The sequence below is a fragment of the Pteropus alecto genome, unplaced genomic scaffold (assembly GCF_000325575.1).
Source record: "Pteropus alecto unplaced genomic scaffold, ASM32557v1 scaffold3, whole genome shotgun sequence".
Lineage (NCBI taxonomy): Eukaryota > Metazoa > Chordata > Mammalia > Chiroptera > Pteropodidae > Pteropus > Pteropus alecto.
The window spans coordinates 1,446,553-1,456,502 of NW_006442484.1; the positions used below are offsets into that span (position 1 = coordinate 1,446,553).

General features: G+C 45.9%; 1 pseudogene; it reads left to right on the forward strand.

Annotated features, from left to right (window-relative positions):
* Nucleotides 1-207: 207 nt before the first annotated feature.
* Nucleotides 208-326, forward strand: LOC112470502 (annotated as a pseudogene).
* The last annotated feature ends 9,624 nt before the right edge of the window (nt 327-9,950 follow it).

The window sequence follows — 9,950 nt, forward strand, 5'->3', positions numbered from 1 at the left end:
AGTTCTAGGTCCCTGACTCCTTCTGTCCTGCAGTTTCTCTGACACTGGTTCACATCAGAGGTGTGGCCCCATCTCCCTGAGGGGGGCACTTGGAAATATGATGGGGGCATTTTAGTCAGTCACCATGCTGCGGGAGTTGGCATGAGAGGCTGAGCAGGGAGGCAAAAACTTGGCAAGGCCTGGGACAGTGGCACCCAACAAAGAATATTCCTGGGCCATGCCACCCTGAACAAGCCCGATCCCATCGGATCTCGGAAGCTAAGCAGGGTCAGGCCTGGTTAGTACTTGGATGGGTGACCACCTAGGAAGACCAGGTGCTGTAGGCGTAAAAAATAAAAAATATGAGAGTTTGTAAGCTGACAAGGTCCTTGCAATCTGTGAGGTCAACCAACAGTTGCCTCGCCTAAAAAATAAAAATAATAAAGAATACTCCAGCTGGAATATCTCCCCGTGAGAAATGTACAGAGCTCACGGCCTTCCCGCCGCGTCTGGGCAGACTCTGAATTTTGGAGTTTGAATGTGGTACCCAGTTCCCGCCTTTGCTTGACCAAAGGGCCCGGGCTGTCAGAGCACAGAGCTCTGAGCACCTGAAGCGAAGGCTCAGCAGCTCGGCCTTTGCAGGGGCTGGCGCCGCCCAGCAATAGCGGAGAACACGCAGCGCCCGTGGAGGCCAGAAGAAGACTGTGCGCACACATCGGGCAAACCTCCACAGGCCACAGCGAGACTCTGCCTTCGCTGTTACCACAGCACAGGATATTCGTAGTCCAGAGTGACTTTGAGAGGGGCACCGAGTTCTCTGGAAGGATTCACGCTGAGAAGGGTTTTAGAGGGGTGGGTAGGAAATCGTTTTAATTTACTCCACCACCTGTAGCCCTCAGAGAAGAAAGGTCTCCCCAGAGCTATGAGTTCACTCGGCTTTTAGAAGGTTCTAGAAGTTTTCACAACTGGGTTCTTTTTTCCTAAGCACTAAACATTGCCCAGTTGTTGGTTGGTCAGTGTCTTCCCTTGAACCAGAGCAGTAATATTTTGACAATGCCTAGAGCCAAGGTTAGAAATAGAGACAGACAAAACTATGGCTTCCCTGTCTGAGTTTTCTTCCCTCTCCCTCTCTAAAGGTGAGGGTAGAGCCTGCCAACAGTTTGCTAATGGTCTCCAAGCGAAAAGATTGTTGAATTCGGAAGAGATTTCAGACTCCCTGGGGCATGACGCTCGTCATTTCACAATGGAGAATTATTTTGTGGTATTTATTTTATGATTCCTGACCCTTGTTCTAAATCTTGCTGGTGTGTTTTCATTTAAAATGTATTAAGTGAAACTTGGCATCGTGAGTTGGCTCCATTAAACTCTACAACAGCTTAATCCAGATTTTATTATACTGGGACTTGAGTATGTGAACTGTAATATGGGAGGAAGCTTGAGGATAAATAAAGTAAGTTTGGTACTTACTATGAATTTAACTATTTTGGTGCCCTCTTGGCAATTAACTGGAGTGCGTGCGGTTAGATTTTAATGTCTTCAAAATGTTGCAACAACGGCCGTTAAGCCCCCCTGAGTCAGGGGCTTACGGGGCCTCTGGATAAATGGCAGACTCAGCTGAGCGTTCTGGGTCCTGGGGTTGCCATTTGTTAGGCCCGTCCAGTGGATGGGGAGCCTTACGAGGTGGCGTGGAGAAAGCAGCCTTCACCTCCCCTCTGAGCTCCAGGATGCTCACATCTAACCGCCCTCCTTACCAGCTTGACCTGGAATTCTCATGGGCTCCTCAGCCTCCGGGCTTCAAAGCAGACCCCTTGACTTCCCCTTGAACCTGCTCCTTTACTATATTCCTTTCAAGGAACCAGAGCCACCGTCCACTAAGTTGCCCCTGCAACTGTCTCTCCTCTAACACAACCAGGGGCTGTCGGTTCTGCCTTCTCAAATTATGTCTGCAATCTGTCCACTTCTCTCTGTCTCCACTGCCCCATCCCAGGTCCAGCAGCAATAGTTCTCACCTGGAGTCCCCAGTAGCCTCCCACCTGTCTCCCCATGTCTATCTGTGACTGTCCATCTGTAGCCTCTCTCCTGCGGCCAGAGTGATCTCCTTTAAGGGGAAACTAAATTGCCTTACAACCCTGCCCCAAACCCTTCAATGGCTTCCCACTGCACGTAGCTTAGAATTTAAGCCTTTCACGTGTCTTCAAGATCCTGCGTGATCCGGCCCGTTTACCTCTCAGCCTCCTCTTACTTGCCCATCTCACTGGGCTCTGACTTCACCAGCCTTGTCCCTAAATCAGCCTCTGGCTAGAACCCCCTCATCATAGTGATGTCTCCCTCACAGAGACCTTTCCTGACCCCCACCCCCAATCTAATTAAAGCCCCCATCATACTCTCTCATAGTACCTGGTTCTACTCCTTCGGGCCGCTTCGCACAGTGCATACTTTTGTATTTATTATTGTATCGTGGAATTAATTGACCCCTGTCCCTCCCAACAGACTCTAAGTCCCATTACTGTTCGAGCCATGTCTGTTTTGCTCATTGCTATAAATCTAGTGACCAGACCAGTGCCTGATATGTAGCACATGTTCAGTTAATACTGGTTAAGTCTATAAATGCTGCCTTCAAGGAATCGATTCATCAGCCAAAATCTACTGAGCCTCTGCTGTGTTCATTCTAGATGGTGAGAAGCATAAATACCTGAAGAAACTTAGAGCCATTTAAAGCATTGTTAAATAAAGCGGAAATCCTTATTTACTGAATCCAGAAGTCGCAAAGGACTTTTGGGGCAGAATCCACTGCGTAAGTATGTAGAGGTCATGACCCAGAGGCAGGTGGAATACGAGTGACCGATGATCCAGGGGCACCTTCCCCAGCTTGGCCTTTGCATTTATATCCTCCAGTCTCAGAGGGCTGGGCACAGGGCGCAGTGGAGAGGAAATTTTTAGGTCCTCCCATGAATCCAGCCATGTCTACATGTTCGTGGCCCTTGGCCTTCTCTCGGGATACCCCAACCACACTCTCTAGGGAGATACAGGCCTGCTCTTGTCACCTGTTCTTTCTGGACGTCTGGGGACCCCGGGGTGAGTGTGACAGTGGGCTGCCTCCAAGGACCCTCGGCAGCTGTGGGCACGAGGTCCTTCATCCCAAGCTGGCTGTTAGAATTATGATACTTTGGTCGTGTCAGCGCCGAGCTGATCGAGGAGGGAAGGCTTCGGTGGTGAGACGCCTTCCCTCGAAAGAACGCACGAGGAGCCGACGTGAGAATGGACCGGCCACCACCAACTTTACTGCGGGGAGCGTGCGCTTCTGTGCTAGGGGACCGCGTGGGCTTTGCATATGTCAGAGAACAATCGTGGCATTCTGCCACACGTGCGTAATAAACAGCAAGCTGAACCATGCTTGCATCCGTTCGGTGCAGGCGCCTGACGACATTAATGTAACATTCTAAATCCGGAGTCCTCTCCCGAGCCGCGAGCCTGGATCACAGCCAGATCTGGGACCCACAAGGCTCCTTTCCCAGGAGATAAAATAAAATGTGCTTAATTGTTTCTACCTGTCATGTGTTAATTTATTTGTTTTTAAGTTTTCATGTGGGTCTAGAGAGTTCGTAAACGAAGGAAACCTTTGTTAATCAGTTCGGGAAAAGTAATTTATAGAAAATTAGGAGGGAAAAATAGCAAAGATTGGTGAGGGCTCTTTGCTCCAAGGCTGCTGGCACATAACCAAAGGGAGTCAAAAAGGCCAATTTGAAGGCCATATTCCTCTGTGTTTCGTAAGAATCAGCACGACACCTTGAATTTAAGATGGTGGGTTTGTAAACCACTGAGGAGAGAAAAACAAATATTGCCAAAAGATGTACTGGTCTTTTGTCACTAACATTTCCAGTAATGGGCTATTTAGAACAAAGACTTGATAAACTCACGAAGAACCTAGGTAGGCCCCTGGAGGCCAAGCCCAGGGCTTAAGCCACCCAGGACCCATTTAGGATAACGCAAGTGAACTTGGCCCAGGCCTGCCTCTGGCAGGCGGTTCCTCTCTGCCAGCGTCTTGAGCACCTCTTCATTCCCCTGTGCTTTTGAAAGCCGAAAGGGAATTTTCCCAGGAAGTCTTCTCATTGGGCTCCCTGACGTCCAAAAGGGAGCTAAGAATAATAAAGGCCTTGTACACTTGGACCCAAAGAGACTAAGTGACCTTGCCCAGGGTCACACAGCTAGTAAACTGCGGCGCAGGTGCTAGGACCCAGGCCAGGGTGGGCCAGACCCACGCCTGTAACTCCCACCACTTCCCCTCCCTTCCCAGCCCACACCTGCACCTCCCCCGGTGCCCGGCATCTCAGTGTTGCAATTTCTCCTATTGTTTTTCTTCTTTTCTACTGATTGCCCAGCTCCTACGTCTTCCTACCTTTCTATACGCCGATGCAAAATAAAAATGGAGTCACTTTCTTTATAGAGAATGTTCTAACCTCTTGGTCCTCCTCCTGCCTCCTCCGCCTGTCACAACAATACCCAGCCGTGCATCGAGAGGTCTTCACACCAAGGCTGAGAAACGAAAGCATTTAGGACTTCGGCACTGCTGGCCCCACGGAAAACGATTCTCATGGGGTGAGCAGTGCTGAAGTCCTAAATGCTTTCGGAAAACGATTCCCCGTCATTTATTGTACGAAACTACTCCTGAGATGTGGAACATGATCTTTCCCATTCTCAGAGATATTACTCTGGGCTTCTGTTAGCACCATTATTTTCTTTGGAGCCCTGAGCACCTATACAGAAGGATTTAATTATGTTTTAGCATATCTCAGCGAGAAAGATCTATGTTGATCTCATTTCAAGTAAAGATCATATAGGAAAATTTTATCCCATTTTTAAGCCTCATGATCTAATATTTTAAGCGATTTTATAAATTGTTTCAAATTCTTTCAGCGACATGGTAGGCTGTACGAATACTAAAATATACATGCGCACGTATATGCAAATCTGAGCTCATTGAGAGCAAGCATTTAAGACATAAGGTACTAGGGTTAAAGCCACAGACTAGGACTTGAAATAATATTTCCCCTTGTATTTCTTGTCCTAGTGATAAGATAGTATATGCTGTTTTCCCACCCAAATAAAAAAGCAATGTTAATTAGGGAGCCCCAAATAATGTGAAATGTGATTGCGCCTGTGACCTGCCAAAGTCATTATTCTGCTTTCAAGGTAGAAGGGTGAGAATTCTCAGGGCTTCTCCTCGCCGTCCATCTGCTTGCTGCCTGCGTTCTGTGAGCATGTGAAGAACACATCTGATGTCTCACGGGCCTCTCCTTCTGGTTTTGCTCTGTGCATTTCCCTAAAAGGGAGCCACAGCTTCATCTCCCGCGGCCGTGGAGTTCTTCTGGCTGCTTCTTTTTCCTGTGCGGTCAAATGGGTAGATGCATGAATGGTACAGATGGAGAAATAGATTAACCTTAGAACGGATGCTGGCATCGATATTCCGGGGACTGAACTGCTTCCAAGACAGAAATAATACTTGAGCTTTCAAAACTGGGAAGTCTGGTGCAATTTTAATCTCTCTGTCAGACGGCTGCTAGCAGTGGTACAATGGTCATGGGGGCGGGGGCGGGGGAAATGGAGAAAGTATGAGCCACTCAGGTGACGTGATATGAAAGCTTGAAAATGAGGCACATTATTGTGTCGCCAGGGTGTTCTATCAGAAAGATTTTTTTGGAATTTCAAACATTTTGATAATTGGGTTCTGTGTTCCCAACAAATCATCTATGTAAGCCATTCATTCATTCATTCATTCATCCATTCATTCAATAAATGCTTACTGCATATATGCTAGGTGATACGGGGCAAAGAGAAATAAGATGTGACCTCTCCCCACATCAACTAATGAAGGAGACGAACGTGGACCCAGATGCCACCTCCAGCCCTTGATGATGCATGCTGTGACGGTCCTCCCTGGCAAAGACAGGGGAGGGAGGGTCCCTGACCAAACTCGAAACCCTTTTCCCCCAACTCGTTACCCACTGCTTTGTCTTATAGCAGGCATTGCTATTTGAAAATATTTGTGTGTTTATATTCCATTTTTTTCCCACTAGAATACCAACCCTACGAAGGTAGAGACTTTGATTTATTCTTCCCTCTATCCACAGCATCTGAAATAATGCCTAGTACACAGCAGATGCTCCACAAAACTATGTTATGAGCAAAGGGCTGTGGAAGGGCCGAGAAGGGAGCAATTTCCTGGGTCAAAGGGCAGGGGTGAGGGTCGAAGGGAGAGAGCCTCACCTAGGAAGGCATCTGAACCATAGTGCGGAGCCATCTAAACCGGGCAGAGAACATAGAGCAAACATGTCCCTGGAAGAGGCGACATAGTGAGAAAGGCTGAAATGTGTGACAATAACTTCAAATGGGAAAGTAGGGCTGTGAGCCTGGGTTTGGAGTGTGGTGGGGGAGGGGCAGGAGAGGACACTTCAGCGAGAAAGGTTGGGCCAGACTGTGACAGGGTCTAGTACAAAGCAGAAAATAGTGCGAATTCACCACGTCGTTGAAAGAATCATGAAATCCTTTCTGTAACAATTTGGGATCTAGAAATAAATAAAATGTGCGTGTGTGTGCACGCACGTGGTGTGCACGTTCACTGAAGATTTCACGCATGGTAGATAACTAACAAAATTAGTATAGCACGCCAAGGAATTTATCCTACCATGATTAAAGTACCCAGGGGGTATTTAACAAGGGCGGGTTTATGAGGAAGCTGGGTTAGGCACAAGCCTGTAACAGGGAGGTCGGCCAGGGACAGGGGAGTCACGAGTGAAGGCCATGTCAGTCGGAGAGAGGGCGAGTTTCCATTCGAGGGATATCTAGGGGTGAACGGGTAGCTCCCCTTATTCAATTCAAGGTCAGGAGTAAAGGACAAAAGAACCGAGGATAACTTTAAACCACCTTGTTCTTCCTTGTGTTTATTATTATCCGACATTGTAAAACGTCTGTTTGCCTGGCATGTATTAAATATTCAGTCGATATTTGCAAATGAATTAGTGAATGAGTGGGAACACCCTTACCCGGCTGAGAAGAGGCTGAGAAGGTAGGCAGCTGAGAAGGAAGGCGTGAAAATGTTCCCGTTTGGATGGAGAGGTAGGAAGGAAGGCAGAAAGGTAAGGACCCAGGTGGAGGTGCCCGGGGCCACTCTTGAACCCAGGAGAAAAGTTGGGGTTTGGGTCGCGAATACTGGAGTCATCTTGGAGTCATTCACGTGTTAGCGACGAATTAGATCCCTTGGGGGAAGATAAGAAGAGACACAGGTCAAGAAGGAAAACCTGGGGACACAACTATGCAGAGGGCATGGGGGAAATTGTTGGAACCAAGAGAGCAGATGGAGAAGGAGTGTCGAGGAAAACCACGACACCGGGTTGTCCCAGAACCACGGGAGGAGAGAGCTTCGAGAAGGGCACTGTCAACCAACAAAGAAATCCTGCGGCACAGTAATTCTATGGTCCAAATTTCAGCGGTGAGATGGGCTGGCATGCTGGAGCCGTGGGCTGCGGTGGGCTCGCAAGAACTGGTTGTTAACTTTGCAGAAGTTTCCTAAGCTATTTATTCAAATTTAAGAATTCAATTTTGTAAGGTTACAGTGAAATACATTTGATTCAAAACCAAGGTAATATTCGAAAACTCGAAAACTCTTCGCTTCCTAATGATTTTGTTACATTTTACTGGTACCTATGCTCTCGAGGTTATTCGTTATTCGTGTTTATTGTATCTATATGGTTTCCGTGCTGCATGGAGCTGTGCTCACACGCTTCTCCTCGCAATCCTGTGTTCAGTGATGCCATGTTGCTAGCCTGAAACTGGCTGCAGTAGGAATATTGACACCACGGCAATTGGCAAAGGCTATTAAATCTCTTTCTAGAGAGCTGATCATTAAACATTTACAGATATACCACTATTAAAAGTTTTCTGTAAGTGTACTGCCCTACCGCCATTTCAGTGAGATAGACCGTCAGTCTGTTTATCTTGTATAAACTCTCTTCCTTGGCAAACTTCTAGAAGGCAATTATTTTGTGTGATGGTTACTCCTCAGGATAGTTGTGGGCAGCTAGACTGCTTCAATGTGGACGCTTTCAATGGAATATCTAGATATCAAGTTCAAAGGCCATCATTAAGTAGGTTAAGTAAATACCTAGAACAAATTGCTAGAGAGAACTTAGTATTTCTAGAACTTTTTAAGTCCTGCTTTTGATTTTGGATAAATATGCAAAGTTCATCTTCTCTGAAAATATTATTCAAGGTTCAAATTACATTAAGCATAATTCTCTCTCTCTCTCTCATGTATAAACAATGGAACAGAAGGCTGCATTGTTTTTAAACTATGTACGCCTCCTCCTTCCTTCCATCCACTGATGATCCCCATCCGTGGGGAGTATGCCACCTCCCATGGAGAGTTGTAGGATTTAGTAAATTGAACAAGGTCACAAGGCAAGGAGAAACAAGAGCTCAGGCACCCCAATAACTGAATCCCTATATCGCGAGCTATTTACACCATACACCCTCCTATAAAAGCTGCAATTTTACCATTTACTCTGTGTACTGGTCTATTTTCTACTCTTTCTGCTTAGAACGCTTTTGCATGATACTTCCCAGATTTCATAATCATCCTTATAATGGTCCTTCCTAGCGACCGTTTAATATTCCATTATATTAATAGAGCACAGGCTGCCTAAACCACTTCCTCACAGTTGGGTTCTTGAGCTGTTTCCAATTATTCATTTTAATATACGGCGGGACTTGGAACATCTTTTTACAAATATGTTTGTTTCCTTGGAATTATTCCTTGGGACATTTTCCCCCACGAGGCTCTAGCAGGTCAAAGAGTAGAATAATTTTTATGACTTGTCACATATTGCAAAATTGCTCTTTAAGAAGATTTTTTTTTTTTTCAGTTTATGGTGCCACCAACAAAGTTCAGTGTGCCTGCTTCCCCAAAGCCCTGCCAACAAACAACTTTGTCATTTTTATTCATTTCTCCTGTTGTTCTCCTGAAGCCAGACAACTCCATGTAGCTACGATGAAATCAGAAAAAATCAGAAAATAAAACCCAGTGCAGTAATATGTGGGAGGTTTTAATATATATCATAAAGAGTTAAGAAAGATGTTTATCATTCAAGTACAAAAGTGAAAAAAAAAACTGTAGGGACATGGGTGGCTTTTTTAAAGGGTCAGGGACAAAGGGAGAGCAAATAAATAAGACAACGCCAAAGGGAAAATAAGATGCATTGTAAGATAAAACGAGAACCTAACTATTCTGGCTATTATTTTCAGTGCTTTATGAAGCAAAAGAATTGCAGGAATTACTAAATTTTGGAAATAAATCTGTAGCGTAAGCTTTGTTTCTGTTACTGCCATTAAACACATTGAACACCATGTGTGGTATATTATCTTTCTCTCGAGTAGGCTTGAGATCAGCTTTCTCTCTCAATAGCTCTGATCCAAAATGAGAGCCACGGAAATGCTATCGAAAGGGCTTTTGCATTTTCGAGACGGCTCGTTATGGACATAGCAGTCCCTGCCCTCTCTGGCGTTCATAACAAACGACGGACATGTACGACAATATTCCCTCAAGAAGACCGACGCGTTTATACTTTGGTTTTTTTGGACACTGAGAACCGATCTCCACCGAAGGAACGAGACTTGTGTTTTTAGGTTTCATGGAGAATCTTCTCGGAGGAAGCGACTGGAATCGATGTTGCCACCAGATTATCTCACACATCGCAATTCCATATCCCGAGGAGAGACAGATGTGTACAATCTCAGCTCTTTCATCATTGTCGAGAAGTTATCCATTATTTTTAGAACTTGTTTGCCACGGTGAGATTCCCGAATACACATTTGTGCTGAAGGACTGAGAGCATCCATCTTAGAAACAAAGCAAAGCGCCTGTGTCTGTAAAAGGCACAGTGAGGTGCAATATTGAGGCACATTCCAGACGACCCAGG